Source organism: Paroedura picta, chromosome 9 (assembly GCF_049243985.1).
Source record: "Paroedura picta isolate Pp20150507F chromosome 9, Ppicta_v3.0, whole genome shotgun sequence".
Lineage (NCBI taxonomy): Eukaryota > Metazoa > Chordata > Lepidosauria > Squamata > Gekkonidae > Paroedura > Paroedura picta.
Genome location: NC_135377.1, coordinates 13,434,962 through 13,453,062, shown reverse-complemented (window position 1 = coordinate 13,453,062; position 18,101 = coordinate 13,434,962). Strand labels below are relative to the sequence as shown.

General features: G+C 43.5%; 1 protein-coding gene across 1 annotated transcript in view; it reads right to left on the bottom strand.

Moving 5' to 3' along the window:
• The window catches only part of EIF3H (eukaryotic translation initiation factor 3 subunit H), a 72,737-nt gene that overhangs the window by 17,880 nt on the left and 36,756 nt on the right, over positions 1-18,101 (bottom strand). The window lies entirely within an intron of this gene.

Sequence of the window (18,101 nt, the reverse complement as noted above, 5' to 3'; positions counted from 1 at the left end):
GTCTTACATGATTCTAAAAGGAAGCTTCTCCTAGGGAAAGAGTTTCGCTCTAAGCAAATTAATTATAATTGCTTTTTCCTAGGCAGCTGTTGGGTTTTTTCCCCCTGCCTGTTTGCTGCAGCAGCTATTGATCCCTCTTGTTATGTTGCAGAGTACTCTTCGGCCCTTGTGCGGCTCTACAGTTTCCCACCTCTTTGACTGTCCCCCTCCTGCCCCCTACTCCGGAAGCCTGCTATTTCTCCAGATCTAGTCTAACGATGTGCATTCCCAAGTTGACTGCTGTCTTTCCCTGGGCAACAAACAAGACTGGCTAGCAGGGAATCCTTACAAACCACAAGTGTTCTGCATTATATACACTGGAACTGCTGATGTCCTCCTGTAACTACAGAACAGTCCCTACTGTACAAAACCGGGTTGTGTTTATGAAGCATTTTGGACCACTCTATGCAGCATCAAGTGGATCAATATTATCCCCAGGTTATACAAGTGCTCTGAGGCTGAGAGAGAATGGCCTGCACATCGGGTTGTCTCATCTATACCAGTGGAGAGACATGAACCCAGGGACATCCTTCTTCACTTCTCAGGAGCTAAGCTACTGGTATCTCTAGTTCTCAGTACTGGCTGGAGTCCTACCCCTGTTGCTAAGTTATTGTTCTGAGTAGTATAGCAACCGTCTTAGAACCCCCACAAACTTTGATACAGGCCTTCTTTTAGGTTCATTCTGGCCAAGACTCATCTGCCAAACACAATTTTTTAGAACCTAGAAAGATTCTCTTCATAGCAACCACTTTCTGCCAAATATGCAATGTCTTCTCTAGCATGGACGACTTTTTGGGTAGGGGGAGGGAGAGACCTCTTAATGCGGTAGAAATGATTAAGAAGAGCCCTGCTGGAGCAGACCAACAAGTCATCTGTTCCAACGTCTGTCTCACACAGTGGCCACCCAGGGCCAACAACAGGGCATAGAGGCCTGAGGCCTTCCCCTAAGGTTGCCTCCTGGCTCTGGGATTCAGAGAATCAGTGCCTCTGAATGTAAAGCTCTCCTGCAGTCACCAAGACTGGTAGCCATTGATAAACTTATCCTCCATTTGTCTAATCCCCCTTAAAAGCTGATTATTTGATGCAGCCATCACTATACTGTCAGCAAATTCCACATTTTAATCACTCTCTATGTAATGTAATAAAAAGCGGTGGCAGCACCAAAAAGAACCACCAGTTCAATTTTAGACCCGTGTCCCTTAATCATCTCTGAGATATGGCAGGTAGAAGGGCCAGAACATGAATGGAGTTGCCTTCCAGACTTGCTTACTTACAAAGTGTTTCGGGCAGGGCTAGGCAGCCTTTCTGGGTCATCTATCCCCTACTCAACACCTACCTGTTGATGTGACAGAGCTGAGGAAGAAGTAACAGATGATATGACGCAGCAGCAAACAAAAAGATGGGTGAGAGTATGTGCAAAGACTGTACTTGGCCGGGAATATTTGGAGCAAAGCCACCCGTCCAGAGTTTTGCTGGACTTAACTGATGTCTATGGACATCTGAGAGACAATGATACATACGAGCCATGTCTGGTGCCCCTCCCACACCCCTGGCCCCAGCAGTGTGGCCATGCTTCATTTGCATGGGCAGAGATCTGGCCCTGGGGGGGGGGGTAAGTATACTGGTGAGAGGTATAAGGGTTAATGTGTTGTTGTTAGGTGCAAAGTCGTGTCCAACCCATCGCGACCCCATGGACAATGATCCTCCATGCCTTCCTGTCCTCTACCATTCCCCAGAGTCCATTTAAGTTTGTACCTACTGCTTCAGTGACTCCATCCAGGGTTAATGTAGAACACCTCTAACAATGCTGAGGAAGGGTTATTAATTTGGGAGACATCTAGCTGCTGCAGGACAGGGTTATAAGCTAATTCTAGTGGGCTACACCAAGGCATCATCAGGACGACACGAGGCAAGCACAAAGAACACGATTGTCCAAAACTAGTAACTCAGACCAGTAACTGGCTGCTCGTCGGAGGAGAGTGAGAATTCTGTCCAGGCAATCAGGAATGGAAGTTCAGTGCAAAGCTTTCAAGTCGCAAAACAACGGTGAGGCTAGCACCATTCATGCATTCAGCTACTGGCACTAAGTACTTTCCTAATTCTACAAAAACTACAAAACACTGCAACCCTTTCCTCATTTATTAGTCCTTATGAGCCGGAGACAGACTAAGCTGAGCAGAACTGAATTGCCACAGGCTACCATGGATAAACTGAAATGGAATGCCTTCTCGGGTCCACACCGTTCAGTAGCATTTGGGAGAAGAAACAGACCTGGGGTCAAGATTGCCCTCCTTTCTTCAGCAAGCATGTTTATTAGGAGTATTGCTGCTTTGACACCTCGCAATGTGCGTGTCAATAAAAGGTGCTAATTTGACTGTTTCAGACGTCTGACAATAGCAGACTCTGTTCTCCAGTGGCTGAGTCTCTCCTCTAACTGGAATGCATTATTAGCCTTAAACAATGATGTTTACAACAAAAAAAAGGACAATGTGTGGTAAAGGCCTTTCTTGCCCACATAAGCAGCATCCAGACGGAGAACGGGGACAATTAATGCAGTCCAACATAATCTTTGCACACACATTTCCAAAAAGGCTAATTAGATTATTGTTAACTACTTCCAGAGGACAAACGAAGGCAGCGCTTGTGTGCTAGACCAGTGTGATCCTTCCCATTGTTAAGTAAAAACTGAGCCATGTTAAATATAGATCTATAATTAAGAAAACGTTATAAGCAGCGAAACACCCTGCAATGAACATAACGTAGAGTTCATTCATCTTTAATTTTGCTTTCATGTAAAAAAAATACATTTTAAATAAGGCAGTCAGAAAAGAATGTTGGGGTTTTTTTTATTGTTGTTGTTACTATTATTGAGCCTTTGATTAATTTTTTTTGAAACTGGCCCACCAAGACAAGCCTTCTCAGACCACCCTGGATGAGCAAAAATCATTCCCTTGATTTTCACAGTTTAGGCATCTGACAAGCATAAAGCAACCCCCCAATATGTGTATAACCAGGGAGCCAGAATGTTAATCTATTTCCAGGATCATAATCCCTTTTTACCTCCTATGTGTGAATTCTCTCCAGCCCACCCCACACGCGTCTGATGTTCTAGGTTTGAGATCGGAACCTATTCAACTCAATGGTTCACTGAGGAACTAGGGGAAACAAAATAACAAGGATCATGGTGCAAGGCTCTGGTAGAATCAAAATGACTTAGAGAACATTTTAGGTCCTCCTCTGAGATGAAGACATCAAGAAAAGTTCTCCACTACCACTGGACCCATCCCTTGTTGTCCAGAGAAGTTCTTCTGAGTAGCTCGTTTTGCTATGGGTTACGAAGATCCCACTTAATGCTGTGCAATTTGCTTTTAGCGAAGCCTATTCACTATGGCTAGATTTCTTTATCTGACGACGAAATGACCTAATAGGTAAAGAGGCCTATTGCTCTTGCAGAGGCTTCCTTGGATACAATTCAAAGGGAACTAAGAATATGCAAGCTGGATATGACGCAGAACCAGGTACAGAGAGGCCAGAATTTTATACCAGCATAAGAAGCCAATGGTTCTGAAAACCAGGCCACAATTATGTATTGTCCCACTTGACCACATATTTTTCTTCTATATAACGAATACAACACAACAGATGGGGTGCTACAATGGAGTTTATGAGAGCTAGGCTGGAAAAACAGCTAATCCACCGAGTCATCAACATAGCCAAATTAAAGGGGTTATTATGAGAACAGAAAATACAGGCCAACATGACCTTGGAGGGACAGGACACAAAGATGACAAAAATAAATACAATGCATCATATTCAACAGGTATGGAACTGTCATGGATCATCAGTGAATTGGACACTACTATTTTCCAAGTCTTTCTTGGTTAACTAAGCAGAGAAACCAGGTTTATGAATCATTATCAAGACAGTGTTATCCTGGTTTGGCATTTTGGAGAGGTTGCACCTGTGTGAGGAGGCAGTCTCTGAAAGAACCATGGAACCACAGGATCAAAAGTAGAGCTGGAAGGGGCCATGCCGGCCATCTAGTCCAACCCCTTGTTCAATGCAGGATCAGTCCATGATATCTGACCAGCTGCTGCTTAAAGGCCACCAGTGAGGGAGCGCTTATCACCTCTTCAGGCAACCTAATTCACTACTGAACTACTCGACTGTGAATCCCCCCCTCTAGCCAGTACCATTCTATACATAGTTTAAACTAGGGGTAGTCAAACTGCGGCCTTCCAGATGTCCATGGACTACCATTCCCATGAGCCCCCTGCAAATGCTGGCAGGGGCTCATGGGAATGGTAGTCCATGGACATCTGGAGGGCCGCAGTTTGACTACCCCTAGTTTAAACCCATCATCGTGGTTCTACACGCTGTTAGCAACATGAAATGCTCCCTGTCCTCCTACAAGTGACAACCTTTCAAATACTTAAAGATAGCAACCATATCTCCTCTTAATCTCCTCTTCTCCAAGTTGAACATTCCCAAGTCCCTCAGCCTTTCCTCATAGGACTTGGCCCCCAGGATTGTCCTAGTCACTCTCCTGTTCACCTTCTCAATTTTGTCCACATCCTTTTTGAAGTGAGATCTCCAGAACTGAACACACTACTGCAGGTGTGGTCTGACAAAAGGGCTAAGCAGAGGGACTATGAAATCTTGCAATTTTGATACGATGCCTCTGTTGACACAGCCCAAGATTGCATTCACCTTCTTTACTGCAACATCACGCTGTCTACTCATATTTTGCTTACAGTCCACAACTACCCCACAATCTGACACACACTGCTACTGATCTGGCAGATAACATCTTGAACATAGACACGTGTCAGTAGGACAGAGGGAAATGCAGACATTTTAAAATATTGTTGACAAAGTCAATTGGTGGTGGAAAGTACCATCAAATTGCAACTTACATATGGTGACCCCATAGGGTTTTCAAGGTAAGAGGCGTTCAGAGGTGTCTCCATGTTAAGATGCTGGTATTTCCTGGAGCAGGGGTAGTCAACCTGTGGTCCTCCAGATGTTCATGGACTACAATTCCAATGAGCCCCTGCCAGCAAACGCTGGCAGGGGCTCATGGGAATGGATATCTGGAGGACCACAGGTTGACTTAAAGGAGGTCTTCCATCCCAATACTAGCCAGGGCTGACCCTGCTTAGTCTCCAAAACAGGACAAGATCAAACTAACCTACAAAGTTGATTAGGGAGGGGAATAGAACAACACCCTCAAACTGGACTAAGTGTAATGCAAATAGCTGTTGCTCAAAGAGCATTTTGTGCAGCAGAAGTTGAAGCGTGACAAGGAAACTCATTCACATTTCACAGACAGCTCTCCACCAGAATGACAGAAATTCGCTATGCTGACTGGTGCAGAAATTATGAACTAAAGCCGCCAACTTCAGTACTGGCACAATGGCAAGACGGATGCAGATTTTTTTTTTTTAATGATCACAATGACCACCACCGCATGTGAAGCGATTACTAAAGTGGTTTCTTTTTAAGGGGGAATCTAAATCGTAGAATATGCACTTGCTGCTCTTTTCTCACCATACCAACCATTCTGGCCTTTTCCCCCCACCATTTCAAGAAGAAGAAGAAGAGGAAGAGGATGAGGAAGAAGAAGAGTTGGTTCTTATAGGGAGGTGAGGCTGAGAGAGCCCTGATATTACTGAAGAAGAAGACTTAGTTCTTATATGCAGCTTTTCTCTACCCAAAGGCGTCTCAAAGCGGCTTACAATCGCCTTCTCATTCCTCTCCCCTCAACAGACACCCTGTGAAGTGGGTGAGGCTGAGAGAGCCCTGATATCACTGCCCGGTCAGAACAGCTTTATCAGTGCCGTGGCGAGCCCAAGGTCACCCAGCTGGCTGCATGCGGGGGAGTGCAGAATCGAACCAGGCATGCCAGTTTAGAAGTCCTAACCACTACACCAAACTGGCTCTCCCTCCCCTAGAGAGGCCACTGGCCGTTCTTCTCCCCGAGACTATAGCGTCATTACAAAAGGTCACTGTAGATCTACCACCACAGAGGGAACTTTGCAACCCTTCAAAACCATTTTAGGTGACCTCTGCTCAGTGAGTGACCAAGCACAGGAGGGGGAAAATATCAAATGGCTACTTGGAGGTGTAAACCATCTCACCAATATTTAGGAGGTTTGTCCTCACACATTTCCATAGCTCTCCATCTTATCATTTAGTCTCAAAGACCCAACTGAAAAAAAAAATAAAGTAGGACCATTTCCAGGCAGTCACGCAAATGATTTAAACCATGTAAAAAGTGATAGTAGTTTTGAATATGTCTCAGTAGTTCTAAAAACCCCTTCCTGGTCATTACAGAAATAACTGCTATCGATATCGGTGCAGTATGGCCTCAAACCGGGCAGTTCTTCCAGCATTACAAGAACAAGACCACAGACATCAACTAAGAAGACTTCAACATTGTATTTGACATTTGTAATATTAGCACTGCATAAACTGAAGAGGAAACTCTTTCAAAGTAAAGCTACAGATTAAAATTTCAATGTATGTTATGAGCAGCTAATTTTAGCGCAATATTTTTTATACATATAACTAAATTTCCTTGAATTACCGTGTCTCTGAACAGAATTTGCCATGGGTTTCTGAAACCCCAACAGTTTAATTTAATTAAAACATTATAAGCATGGCAAATCTTGAAGATCGCCTTTGATGCTACAAAAGATCCTTGTGTGTATGTATTTTTAAAAAAAATTACATGCAAGCATTAAAATCTAGTATGTGCTGAATTCTGAATTTCCTCTCCTCTCCAGCACTTCACAGGAGAAACAAAACAGGATGCTACGTATATATAATAACTGATGGAAGATGGGTTTGCAGCTGCTACTCAAGGTAATTTCTTTGGACTACAGCTGCAAGATTCATGAAGAAATGTACACAAAAATGGAGGGGGGGGAACCCCACACTAATGCCTCCTTTAAAGTTTCCCCCATCAAACCAGACAACTATAAATTCACATATGGAAGATAATTTTTAAACCCTTCATTTTATGTTTAGATTTTTGTTTCAACTTTCTGTATCATGTACAATACAGCATGTTCCCCGTGTACAAATGCCTAAAGGCCCTGTTATTCTCTATGTTACTCAAACCTATTAGAGACCAGCTTTAAATATAGCATACTAGGTCCCACACAGAAAATTTAAAAAATTTGGATAAGGAAACAAAACACCTTTCCCACCACCATTGCAAAAAAAAAAAACCCTGTACATTCGAAATAATCTTGTAACCAAACGGTGTTCCCAAATTAACACAAACCAATCCAAGTTATTTAAGGAAGTGTTACGTGCTCTTCTGAGAGAACAGTTTAGCTTTTTAACAACCCACTGCTGCATTTTTAATTTTCACAATAAGCTTATAGCAAGGCATGCAACTCAAAAGTTACTAGGGACGGATCACTGGGAATTTTGCAACATTAAGTAGGCCCCGTAGTGTTATAAGGAGAAGTTTAAAAAAATACACAAGGAAGAAAATACACTTGCATTTTCAAAATGCAGTGAAAGATTGGTCCTTTGATAGAACAAAAACATATAATTAAAGTACACAAGTGACACAAAACACTCCAACTTCTCCAATTTGCAGCAGTAAGACAGTGGGGTATTTTGGGTAGTAGGTCAATTTTGGGTAGTAGGTCAATAATTTTGGTTGATTAGCTTACCAATACTGGTCGAAGAATTTCAAGGAATAAACTTGAGTAGTAATGTGGCAGGTATAAAATTAAAATCGGCACTTGTGTACAGCTTCATTTCTCAGTAGATTCAAATGGGTAGCCATGTTGGTCTGAAGTAGCACAATAAAATCACAATAAAATAAGAGTCCAGTAGCACCTTTAAGACCAACAAAGATTTATTCAGGGTGTGAGCCTTCGAGTGCAAGCAAGCTTTCGAGTGCAAGTCGAGTGTCTGACGAAGAGTGCTTGCACTCGAAAGCTCACACCCTGAATAAATCCTTGTTGGCCTTAAAGGTGCTACTGGACACTGATTTTAAAAATTTCAGTGTTCATTTAAGATGCGCTTTCTCAGCCAGGGTTTCATGGAAGGGTTTTCTGAAGGGATGGGAGTTAAAAGAGGTGTGGGTGGGTTGAGCAATGGAATAGGCTGCCTAAGGAGGTGGTGAGCTCCCCCTCACTGGCAGTCTTCAAGCAAAGGTTGGATACACACTTTTCTTGGATGCTTTAGGATGCTTAGGGCTGATCCTGCGTTGAGCAGGGGGTTGGACTAGATGGCCTGTCTGGCCCCTTCCAACTCTATGATTCTATGATTCTATGTGAAACTGCATTACACCAAGTAAAACCATTGGTCAGTTGAGAACAGTATCACCTGTTCTAACTGGTAGGAGCTCTCCAGGGTCCCAAGACAGAAGTCTTTCACATCAAAACAAGGATCTTTGGCAGAGCATTCTTGTTAAGACGGCACTGCAATGGAACAGCTCAGGAAGTTGCTTTTATAAGAGCATAGGATAGAATTGTTGTCTTACTGTATGTATTACCTTAACTTTTACTGTGTTGCCTTCTACCATTGTAATCCTCTCACTCCATTATAGCAGGATGTGCCTTTGACTGGGTTGCTTGTTTGCAGTCTTTTCCAACTCTGCCATCCTCGTCCGACTGCATTATTTATTAGATGCCTTACGCAGCTTGATTGAATTGTTTTTATATGTTGGAATTCCCTTTAAGTCTCAGTGAAAAAGGCAGGCTATTGTTGAGGCAAATAAATATGATGATGATGTCAGCCATTTAGTCGAGCCCGACTCTTGGCAATCCTATTAAAGCAGGGGTAGTCAAACTGCGGTCCTCCAGATGTCCATGGACCACAATTCCCAGAAGCCCCTGCCAGCATTTGCTGGCAGGGGCTTCTGGGAATTGTGGTCCATGGACATCTGGAGGGCCGCAGTTTGACTACCCCTGGTTTAAAGTGACATACCAGAGATGGAACTTGGCACCTCCTACAGAGAGAACCAGTTTGGTGTAGTGGTTAAGACTGACAGCTTCTAATCTGGAGAACCGGGTTCGATTTCACACTCTTCCACAGGCAGCTAGCTGGATGACCTCAAGCCAGTCACAGTTCTCTCAGAGCTCTCTCACCCTCACCTACCTCACAGGGTGTCTGTTGTGGGGAGAGGAAGGGTAGACATTTGTGAGCCACTTTGAGACTCCTTTGGGTAGTAGAAAGCAGGATACAATAAACCAGCTCTTCTCCTTCTTCTTATTCTACTTGCAAAGCAGATCCTCTGCCACTCACCCACATCCTCCCCTCGAGGCTCTGGAGGAAATGGCTCAGCTCTCACACGACGCATGCATCAGGGACCACGACTGCACTGAACGGCTGCAACCGGAGGAGTGTTGGTTTGGAAAGTATACAAACTATCCTTCAACGGTACCTCAGCCCATTCACGGCTACAGAATTAATGTTTGTTCTGTGGGCCCAACAGCCCTCCCTGTCAGAGTTTACAAACTAAACGGTTTCAGATCATTTAAAGAGCAGCGGCTTTTCTCCCGCAGAATCTTTGGGCATTATAAGGATTTGGCAAGGTGCTCAGACTTCTCTGTTAGAGATCATTAGTCCTTCACAAAAGGCTACAGTTCCTGGGGAAAGAGAATGCCTAGTAAACGGGACTGGCTGTAGGGCAGACATGCCCTGGGAAACAGAACTACACGGGACGCCTAACAAGCGGTGGAAGCTAAATTCCTCACAGGTGGATAGTTGGCCCATTGCTTTTGGATACTGGGGACAATGTGCAAATAGTCCGTACAAGACAGCCAATTAAAAATCAAACCCACATTAATGTCATTTTTCCCACTTTAAGCCCTTTGCCAAGGGGAAATGTACATTCTTACCTCCTGATGGGAAGCAGAACCTCAAGGGCTCCTCAATTCATTTGCTAAATAATTTGGCCAAACTGAGAACTGTAAACCTGTTTCTTTCTTTCTTCTTCTTTTTTTAAACAGCAATGTATTTTGGAATGCCCTCTAGTTTCCAAATCTCCCTTAAAAACCTCTGACAGGATCTGCAAAAACTGTTTCACCGGTTTGCTCTGGTATGCTTTTTTTACATTAGACTTTAACATATTTTGGTTTTGTAAAATTATCTGTGTTTTCCCTCAAGTCAAATTAAGGGTTACCGGTCTATTTTTCTTAGCACATTTCTTCTCGGGAGATTACAATACAAGCTACCATTTTTCAGGGTTCTGGCACAGTGGCTCTCGCAGTAATAAATTACACATTGTTTGCAATTCAGCTACTTTTACTTCTTTTGTTCCTTATTAGCTTGGATCCATGCCACCTGGTTCCACTGATTTATTGCAAGTTACCTTCGCTTCCACCTGTAGGCCTCCTATATCAACTGATCTGGCAGCTGGCTTCTGCTTACATTCCTACAAAAACACACACACTAACCACCCAATGTGGGGGCCATTACCTCAAACCATTACTTTTAAAGGGTTTGGGTTTATCCAGCTGGAAACAGTGCACTGGGATCAGACCTTCAAACAACAGAGCCTAGAGTCCCTCCCTCAAGTCTGCTTTTGATGCAAACACTAACAAGTATTTAGAGAAAGAACGACCATTGATTACTTACCGAGAAGGGTCCTTCTTCTCTGGAGACAGGAGGACGTCGTGGTAAGTGATTCCCACCACTCCTTCAGGGAGGCAGGGTCAACTTTTCTGCTTCCTGTCCTCTTCGCCCCCCCCCAAAGAAGGAGTAAGGAGGGAAGGTATTCCACCATATTGTAATAATGGTGGCCAGATGTTCCCCCCTGGTCCCCAGAGGGGGTAGGTGGGGGGTTGGTCTCCTGTCATGTCCTTGTTGGGTCTATATTTTATTAACTATTTTGTTTTGGGAGGGGGTCAGGGGGTTTGTATTTTACTTTTTTTATCTTGTAACCTGCCACGAACTGGCTTTACTGAGACTGGCAGGGAATAAATTTAAAAAATAATAATAATAATTGGTGGGAGTTGCCCTCCTTTCAGTTTAGGTACTCCAAAATCTATGCCCTGCTCTAGACCTTTTAAACTAAGAGAAAACATCCCATGGAAAAATGACTTGTAATAAGTAAACAGTAAACAGTAAAGTTTGGGGAAGACACTGGCAAAGACTGGGGAAGGCACTGGCAAACCACCCCGTATTGAGTCTGCCATGAAAACGCTGGCGGGCGTCACCCCAAGGGTCAGACATGACCCAGTGCTTGCACAGGGGATACCTTTACCTTTTAAACAGTAAAGTAAGGAATCAAAACAGGAAGAAGAACTCTGGCAGACAAAAGATCTTCTGAGTTGTACCCAATCTGGGGAAGAGATCCTTATTTCAACCTTGGTCTGAAACTAGTCTCAGGCCCTGTAGTGTGGTCACCTGCCAACAGGGATTTTAAATCTAATGCAGCCAGAGATTCAGCAAGTAAGTATTGACAGTCCTCGTTCTTTAAGAACTTTAGAGACTGCTCAGGGTTCTCTATTTCATTGTGCTCCTCTTAAACTTGAGATTTAATCTTCTTCACCCACTCAGAAAAAGATTTCAAAGCATAGGATTGGAAGTACCAGGATTTAGAAATGTGTGTCTTGAATGCAAACCAGGACTTCATTCTAGAAACAATTTCTCGTCAAGGCCACCAAAATCCAGACACAAAGATGTCTCCCAGACCAGAATAATCCAATCTGCAAAGTTCATTTCCTGCAAAGTGCAAACACTCAAGCACACACACAATCATCTGCTGTTCCTTCACCTGCAAGTTAAAGCTTTCCAAGAGAACAGAAGAACTCTGTTTCGAGCTTCGTTCTGAGCTCGTCCAGCTTCTCAAAATAGGTGCCGGTAAATAACTCTGACCTTCAAAAACCAGTTTTCTAAGCCTATTCGCTGAGCTATGATGGGAGCAACAACGGCTCTGACTGTTATGCATCTGTTTTCTAAAGAGCACAAAAGTTAGCAGTTACTGTGCGTAGACATCAATCTACAAACAAGACTGCAAAAGCAATGCAGTCAAAAGCAAAAATATGGCTCAAGTGTTTTCCACTTGAGAATCTTTCAGTTTTTAAATACATTTTTTAGTCCTTGTGATGACTAGGAATACAATGGGCAATGTCTGGTTAAGGCTTACACAGGTTATGCATGGCAATGCTTCCGGTTTCTAGGGCAACTGTGATACAACTTCCTTACAACCAACCATATCTTGATCAAAAAGTGTTGAGTTATTTTATAAACTTTAACATTAGAGGTGCAATACGTTACAGGTGAATATTATGTTTACTTAGAATGGTAGTTGGGACAATGAAGAAAGCTGACAGGAAGAAATCTGAGTAATCTGAGATGTGGTGTTGGAGGAGAGTTTTATGGATACTATAGACAGCCAAAAGGACAAATAAGTGAAATCTGGATGAAATAAAGCTTGGCCTCTCCCTAGAAGCTAAAATGACTACGTTGTGGCTATCATACTTTGGGCACATTATGAGAAGACAGGAGTCACTGGCAAATATGATATGGAAAGTTGAAGGCAGCAGGAAAAGGAAAAGACCCAACACAAGATGGATTGACTCAATCAAGACTGCGATATTTAGGTTTTTTATACCATCCCTCTTGGACTGGCTGTCACAGGGCAGGTACAACAAGTAAAACATTAGTTAACAATAATACATAATTTTAAAACATAACAATATTTACTAATATATAATTTTATAATATATAACAACAAGATAACAATATGATATAATTTTAAAATATAACAATCCAACGTTCAGTTTGCAAGACCTCAGCAAAGCTGTTAATGGCAGAGCATTAAGGATGTCATTAATTTATTGGGTTGCCGTAAACCGGAAGCAACTTGACGATGCCTACCAGTTAGATCCCCAGCATCTAGAAAATTGACAGCACTGATCAATCTTCCCTTCTAGATATAACAGCATATGTTCTGCTAGTCCACTAAGTGAATATGACGCTTTCCTCAACCCCCAAGGCAGGACAGTATCTCATAATGACAGTCAGATTCTGCTCTGGAGGGTCTCCCAATCTTTACTAGAGGCTTTTTGGGAACGTGGAGGTCCATCAAAAGGCTTCCCGTGTGACTGTCATTCATTCAGTCCCTAGTGTGGCAGCTCTCAAGGAAAAGAACAGAGTAGACCTCATTAGAGTATGTAATCAGTAATCTTGCAACATCCCTCCAACTTCCAGATTTCTCTTGGGAAACAATTACTGAGTTTTATCTCTCAAATTGTTAAATGCTTCTTTTGTTTAAAGGAAATCTCACCTATCTGCTCAGTGATTTTTGGGAGGGAGTTCAGAACAAAATGCAGAGCCACATCAAAACCCTATCTCCAAACATAGAGCAGAAATGATCTTAAAATGGTGCTTTTTTCAAAAGCCAACTAAAACAGCTGAAACTAAAATTAACACAAATCCATCAACCCGTGTAACAGAACTGAGCAACAAATACACAAAGCAAACCAAGCAGCAGAAAAAGAACAGCTAAAAAATAAACGTAGTAACTAATCAATAAAATTAAGCAGATGGCGACTAACAATAAACAACAAAAACCATCACTTAGCTAAAGGTTCCTTCAAACACATGTTCTTTCTCCTGACACCAGAAGCTCCTCTGATGCAGCCCCAGATGGTCCCCTAAGGGGCAGGGCAGTCCACAACTGAGATGCCACGGGAAAAGGCTATGGTTTTTATCACAATCCGGCTCACATGCTATGGCTGGCAGCACTTTGGAAGAAAACAATAGCTGGTTGGAAAGAATGTAAGGAAGTAAACACTCCTGCTCCCAGGTCATCCAGGGCTTTAAGGAGCACAATCAACACCTTGAATGGGGCCCAAAAACCCACTGGTAGCCTGTGCAATGTCCTAGGACAAATATCTGCAATCCAGCTTCTGAATTCCACACCCACTGCAGCTTCCCAGCTTTCTTCAAAAGACAGTCGCTCTGTTGTCTCTGCAACAGACATACAAAACTAAACTAAGGTGACCAGATTTTAACAGTGGTAAAGTGGGACACCATTGACCGGGGGGGGGGGGGGTTCTTGATTAAAAATATGGTCTACTTGGAGCAACAAAAAATGTTCACAGAACGCAAAAATAGTATTGTAATATATATATTTTTTAATTTCAACATAGGTACACTTTGCCAGGTGCCCCCAGATGTCCCTCCAAAAGTGGGACAATCTGGTCACCTTAAACTAAACACTGGGGCAACTTACAGTACGATCTTTCCTAATTTTTAATAGATTTTACATGCGTTTCCCACCACGCAGCTGTAAAAGTCCTCATCAGCCCAGTGGCCAAATTTGTTTTCGGCAGAGCAGTTAATGCTAACCTTGCATGCATAGTAACCCTCCTTGTATATATCCAATTAATTATGCAAGCACACACTGTGACCTGAGAAACTCCTTTTGACATCTATATTCTCTCCCCCAGCCCCACTTGGTGCCTATGGATATAGGTGTAAGGAATCATGAGAGTTGCCTTCCTCGATAAGCATTTTAAGATGCCGGTAGAAATCAGAAACAGCTCACCTTTATTCAGCATAGCATTTGCGGGCATGAAATTCAATAAAATGACCTCCATAAAAGTTAATCAGAAGTCTTTAAATGTATTGGCAATAAAGCACATTTTATGGCCAGCAGAGTCGGTTATCTTCTGCGACAAATTAACCGAGCACTCAAAATAAGAGGCATCGGTACTGTTTTAATAATGAAAAATGAAGGCAGGTGAAAACCGGCAGCGGAGACCCAAGTGTCATTTCCCAATGGAAAGCCTCATACGGAAAGGCGTTTTTTGATTACGATGCATGTAGATTCCAGGGTAAACCACTTCTCTTTGCATTCGGTTCAGGCACTGCCATTCTCTGAACCTCAACTGAAAACCCTGCAGTGCTTAGAGGGACATTTCTCCAGATTTATCAGGTGCTGCCACATAAGTGAATTAGGGAACACACACAGTGAAATTGGAAACATGGCTTCTACATCTGGGGGAGTTTGTATGCATGGAGCTGCCTTTTACTGAATCGGGTCCTTGATCTACCAAGAGTATTGTCTAGTCAGACTGGAAGAGATTCTCCAGCATCTCACATTGAGGACTTCCTTACCACCTCATCCTTTTTGCTGCTCACACTAGGGATTGAACTTGGGACCTTCTACATGCCAAGCAGATGTTCTACTGAGCCACAGCCTCTCCCCTAATATGTCAGAGCCATTGTTCTCAGAAAAGCCCATCTCCATATGGATGTGTCTCCTCAGTTAGAATCTCACGCTGAAAATGAATGATCCAATCACAGCTGACACAGAGACATTATATTCCTTACAACTGTGGGTCAGAAGAGTAGGCCAATGATGGCTCTTAAAGGTGGTTCCAGAGCTTTCCGTTGGGCCTGGAAACAACATTCAAAGGCGCTTAAGAGGGTACAGAATGCACAAGTCCCTGTTAGGTCTCTCACTACCACATTCTACTCAGTTATTGTTAACCACTGCCCAGATATAGGCTTGCAGCTTGACATAGAATAAAAGCCTGATGCATCAATGTGTTCTTAGAACTGCAGTTCCACTGCAGTCATGAACCACACAAGTAAAGTATTGGCAATCGGCAATTTTTTTTTAAAGACACTGGTTCTTCACATCATATCAATCAATCAAATACCTTTATTGGCATAATGATAATAATAATAAAACATTTATACAAAAGACAGGGTGGTTCAGATCCCAGGTCACTTGGAGAAAATCCCATGAAGAAATTTTGCAATGCCTTCAGTTATTTGAGGGTTATGATCCGATAAGAGAAATGCACTATAGTTTCAGGACTGTGAGAGTATTGCTTGCCCCCACAAGAGGAAATGTGTACCGTTCTCCGAGATGGTTATGCTGCTCACAAAAGAGGAGTCAGTGTTCCACTGACTCAGGTTTCTTTGCAGGACATGGGCAGAGTCCGTCGGCATATTGGATTTTAGCCTACCGACCTTTAGTCACTGCTGTTGGTAGGAGGCTCAGCCTTGCTAGCATAAAAATATCGCTTCAAGGATTCGCATCAAATCTATGAAATGAAGTCCTCAATTATATTACAAATTTATGTGATCCATGCTGTGTCAGATCAGAGCGGGAGTCCCAATAACTACAGCTGGAAACTTTGGAGAATATTAAGGATCACACCATAAATACAGATATTCAGCCCACAGTCCAAAAAGATAAAGGACCCGGATCCTGGAGCATCCCAACATGCTGCAGAAACTCATGGTGAAAGCACCGTAACCCGCCTCCCCATTCTAACACAGTTCAAATGTTGACTTTACAGCCATGTACTCCTTGGCGTTTGCCTCTTCTCTGAATCAGAACCTTGTTTAGAAATTGGCATCTCTGGAGGATTTCAAGGTGTTCCTTATCAAAGGATATGCTAAAAATTTATTGGTCACATGAAAACTCTTCAGCAACCCAAATGGCAGATCATAACGTAAAAAAATCTTTAGTGGTAGACTTCTGCATTTTGGCTGCTGATGCTCCGCTTCGGGAAGTGGGGGAGATGTCTACCTCTTTAGATGGATGCAAATAATAAGGTACTGAAACATAACCAATAGTTAAGAGTTGGCCTGCCTTTACAGCAAAGCGTCATAAAGGCATAAAAAAACAACAACTGCAGAATGTGAGACCAGGCCACAGAATTCAGCTTCCGAGGAAAGCTAGCTCTCTCTCTTATAACTACAAAGCCATAAACAGGGACAAAGTGTGGATTGAAACATCAAGAGCCTGAGAGGAAAGCTGAGCAAGAAAGCTGGTCTTCGGTGCCCCCTGAGCTGTCTTGCCACTCCCCTTGCCGGGCAAAACAAACGCATACAAATGTGTTGGAATCCACATAAATCACGGAGTTACCCCATTCTAAGCCCACTAACTTGGAAGGGAATAACTTTGCTTTGGGTTGCTGTTATAAGGACTGGTTTTTTTTTTTGGTTTTGTACCTATAAGTAACAGATGACTTGTGCAATCCTGTAGGGCAGCCTTCGTAGGGCTGCTCTGGAGTGGGGGGGAGAGGGCAGCCCGGGGGCCCGGGGGTCCACACGGCAGCCCCAGCGCAAACGCGCATGTGCGGACTGCCGTGCAGGGGCGCAAACGCGCGTGCACGTCAGTCCGCGCACGTGCGTTTGCGCCGCCGCCATGCCGGCAGCCACGGCTCCCCCTCCCGGCCCCTCTGAGCCGCCAGCCAATTGGCCGCCAAAGCGGCCAATTAGCTTGCGGCTCGGCAAGCTTCTCTACCCTCCACTCCGGATTTGCTCGCGGCCTGGCGAGCTTCTCACTTCGGGAGGGGGGGAGGGAAGAAGGAGCCGCAGCCCGGCGCCAAGGCCTTCACGGCCCGGCACCGGGTCGCAGCCCGCGGGTTGGGAACCACTGCTGTAGGGTTTTCAAGGGAAGAGACATTCAGAGGTGGTTTGTTACTGCCTGCCCTGCATCGTGACCCTGGTATTCCTTGGTGGTCTCCCTTCCAAATTTTGACCAGGGCTGACCCTGCTTAGCTTCCATAATTAACTAGATGAGCCTAGCCTGGGCTATCCCAGATAGGGAAAACCTTAATACATAACAGTCCTAGTTAAAAGGAACAACATATCAAGACTAGAACATAGAAGAAAACTTATGGGCATACATGCCTAAAATTGTGTCTTAAAAATAAGAGCAGGGTTCTACCAAGAAGCATTCTGAATCCAGGGTGAGCATTCAAAATCTAGGAAGTGTGCATATGCTTCATGCATTCATATCATTTCGGTTTTTTCATAACTCTTTGCTATTTTATAGGGGCTCAATCTCAAGAACTCCTACTCGAGAATACATGATGGATACTGGATAACGGAAAGTGCTGGCTGCCCTCACTGGGCAAAAAGTCTGCTGATACAGGTCGTAAATAATAATAAATGTAAGAAAGTAAAAGCCCTCCTAGAGCTGTATAATTCAGTATGCCATTTCTCAATAGTGGCTAAGCTAGCCACAAGCAGAAGAGGAAGACGAAGAAGAAGAAGCAGCAGCAGCTGCTTTTCTCTACCCGAAGGAGGCTCAAAGGCTTCCAATCGCCTTC